Source organism: Gracilinanus agilis, chromosome X, assembly GCF_016433145.1.
Source record: "Gracilinanus agilis isolate LMUSP501 chromosome X, AgileGrace, whole genome shotgun sequence".
NCBI classification, from domain to species: Eukaryota; Metazoa; Chordata; class Mammalia; order Didelphimorphia; family Didelphidae; genus Gracilinanus; species Gracilinanus agilis.
This window is the reverse complement of record NC_058136.1, coordinates 73,738,987-73,742,884: the sequence shown is the minus strand read 5'-3', so window position 1 is coordinate 73,742,884 and position 3,898 is coordinate 73,738,987.

Below are 3,898 nucleotides of genomic sequence, written 5' to 3'. Positions count from 1 at the left end.
CCTAGCAGTACCAGATATTAAGCTATACTCTAAAGCAGCAGTCATCAAAACAATATGGTACTGGCTAAGAGACAGAAGGGAGGATCAGTGGAATAGACTTGGGTAAGTGACGTCAGCAAGACTGTCTATGATAAACCCAAAGAGCCCAACTTTAAGGACAAAAACTGTTGGGAAAATTGGAAAACAATATGGGAGATGGGGGCATCTGGGTAGCTCAGGGGATTGAGAGTCAGGCCTAGAGACGGGAGGTCCTAGGTTAAAATCTGGCCTCAGACACTTCCCAGCTGTGTGACCCTGGGCAAGTCACTTGACCCCCATTGCTCACCCTTACCACTCTTCCACCAAGGAGCCAATACACAGAAGTTAAGGGTTAAAAAAACAATATGGGAGAGATTAGGTTTAGATCAACATCTCACACCCTACACCAAGATAAATTCAGAATGGGTGAATGACTTGAATATAAAGAAGGAAACTATAAGAAAATTGGGTGAACATAGAATAGTTTACCTGTCAGATCTCTGGGAAAGGGAAGATTTTAAAACCAAGCAAGAGTTGGAGAAAATTACAAAATGTAAAATAAATGATTTTGATTATATTAAATTAAAAAGCTTTTGTACAAACAAAAACAATGCAACCAAAATCAGAAAGGAAACAACAAACTGGGAAGAAATCTTTATAACAAAAAACTCTGACAGAGGTCTAATTACTCAACTATACAAGGAACTAAATCAATTGTATAAAAAATCAAGCCATTCCCTAGTTGATAAATGGGCAAGGGACATGAATAGGCAATTTTCAGATAAAGAAATAAAAACTATCAATAAGCACATGAGAAAGTGTTCTAAATCTCTAATAATTAGAGAAATGCAAATCAAAACAACTCTGAGGTACTACCTCCCACCTAGCAGATTTGTTAAAATGAGAGAAGGGGAGAGTAATGAATGTTGGAGGGGATGTGACAAAATTGGAACATTAATGCATTGCTGGTGGAGTTGTGAACTGATCCAACCATTCTGGAGGGCAATTTGGAACTATGCCCAAAGAGCGCTAAAAGACTGCCTGCCCTTTGATCCAGCCATAGCAATGCTGGGTTTGTACCCCAAAGAGATCATAGATAAACAGACTTGTACAAAAATATTTATAGCCGCACTATTTGTGGTGGCAAAAAACTGGAAAACGAGGGTATGCCCTTCAATTGGGGAATGGCTGAACAAATTGTGGTATATGCTGGTGATGGAATACTATTGTGCTCAAAGGAATAATAAACTGGAGGAAATCCATGTGAACCTCCAGGAATTGATGCAGAGCGAAAGAAGCAGATCCAGGAGAACATTGTACACAGAGACCGATACACTGAGGTAAAATCAAATGTAATGGACTTCTGTACTGGCAGCAAAGCAATAACTCAGGACAATTCTGAGGGATTTATGGAAAAGATGCTACCCACATTCAGAGGAAGAACTGCAGGAGAGGAAACCCAGAAGAAAAACAACTCATGCTTGAACACATGAGTTGATGCAGACGTGGTTGGGGATGTAGACCCAAAAGGACCAAACCAAAGCAACTATCAATAATATGTAAATAAATCCTGATTGATCACACATGTTAAAACCAGTGAAAATGTGCATTGGATATGGGGGTGGTGGTGAAGGGGAAAGTAAAAACAAGAATCATGTAACCATGGAAAATTTTTCTAAAAAAATAAATTTTTTTAATTAAAAAAATAAATAAATAAAGGAAGGGAGAGAATTTGGAAATCCGAATTTTCCAGAGTGACATAAATAATATTTTTAAACAAAAAGATCAGATTATGTTTAGAAGAGAAATAGATCAGGTACCTCTCACAGCTATAGATTAGGGATATATTTCTAAGCAAACAAGACATACAGTTAATTTGTGTGTGTGTGTACTATTCGAAAGTAATTTGGAATTATGCAAATAAAGTGAGTACAATGTCCATATGCTTTAAATCAGAGACACCTTTACTGGATTTACTAAGGAAGCTACCAATAAGAAAAAAGTCCCTACATACCCCCAAAATATTTATAGTAGCACTTTTTGTGATAGCTAAGAATTGGAAACAATTAGGGAAGTTCTAAAATCAACTAGGGCTTGGCTAAACAAACTGTGGTACATGAATGATTACTGTGCTGTAATAAATGATATGTGTGATGAATACAGAGAAGCATGGAAAGACCTCTATGAACTGATGCAGAACGAAGTCAGAAAATTCAAGAAAACACTCTAGAGTAACTACGACAATGGGCATGGAAATAACAATGACGCCCCCCAAAATCAAAGGTAAATGTAAAGGAATTATAAAGATCAAGTGGGACTTGAATGAAAAGATCTGAGAACACCCTCCCCTCCCCCAACCTTCATGGAAGTGAGGTCCTTCACTGCACATGTCTTTGGGCTTTCTCAACATCTCCAGCAGTTGTGCTGACTTTTTTTTCCCTTTAAAACAATATTGAATATCCTGTGAGATGGTTCTTGGGTGGGGGAAGGAAGAAAGAGAGGATTCTTCAGATGACTATGGTGATGTAAGAAACAGGAAATAGCTACAAAAATTCCTTTTTAAAAAAATGATGGGGCAGCAGGGTGGCTCAGTGGATGGAGAGCCAGGCCTAAAGACGGGAGGTCCTGGGTTCAAATCTGGCTTCAGACACTTCCTAGCTGTGTGACCCTGGGCAAGTCACTTAACCACTACTGCCTAGTACGCTTCTGTCTTAGAGTTGTTACTAAGTCAGAAAGTCAGAGTGTGAAAAGAACAAAAATGAAAGAATGGGGATGCCAGAGAGGGGGTGATCTTTTGGAGGATATAGGATGGCATATGTATATGTATAAATGTGTATATATAGGTAGAGGAAGGAATGAAGTCACTTGTGCAGGCAGAGGGGTTGACCTTGGTAAGGAGTACAGCCACCTCATCATGTGAGACAGAAGAGCCCAAGTCACAGGGGAGGAGGAAGAGGGAAGAACAGGGAGTTCACTAGCTCGCCAACTCAGACTGCTTTCTGTTGGTACTTTGCCCATGTCTTTCATGCTGCCTTCTCCTGGATCTATTAACTTCCTTGAGCAAGTCATCTCTTTGGGACTGCTTACACTCCTGTATAATGAGAGACTTGGAGGCAGCTAGGTAGCTCAGTGAATAGAGCGCCAGGCCTAGAGATGGGAAGACCTGGGTTCAAATGGAGCCTCGGACTCTCACTAGCTGTGTGACCCTGGGTAAGTCACTTTACCTCTGTTTGCCTTAATCCTTTGGAGAAGGAAATGGCAAACTGCTCCGGTATCTTTGCCAAAAAGACCCCATGGACAATATCAGTGTGCTGTGGTCCGCTAGGGTCACAAAGAGTCAGACACAACTGAACAACATAATGGCTCACTTCCTAGCTCTAGCTCCATAGACCTTGAGTAAACCATTCCCCCCTTTCTGGTCTTCGACTTCCCTCTTTGTAAAATAAAGGAGGAAGGAGTATCTAGGTGGCTCAATGGATTAAGAGCCAGGCCCAGAAACGGGAGGTGTCCTGGGTTCAAATCTGACCTCAGACACATCCTAGCTGTGTGACCCTGGGCAAGTCACTTATCCCCCATTCCTAGCCCTCACTGCTCTTCTGCCTTGGTATTGATTCTAAGATGGAAGGTAAAGATTTTTTAAAAATAAAATAAAATAAGGGGTTGGGGCAGATGAAATAAAAGTCTTCCAAAGCTTCAGCATCCAGTTGTATGTTTGAGTCTCTGGCTCCATCTGCTGCCAGACTTAATTGTTTCCTCATTCCCTTGCAGCCTTGAGTATGTGAGTATCCCTAGAGCTCCACCCTTGGTCCTCCCTTGCTTGTCTCCCTTGCGCTCGCTCTCTCTCTCTCTCTCTCTCTCTCTCTCTCTCTCTCTCTCTCTC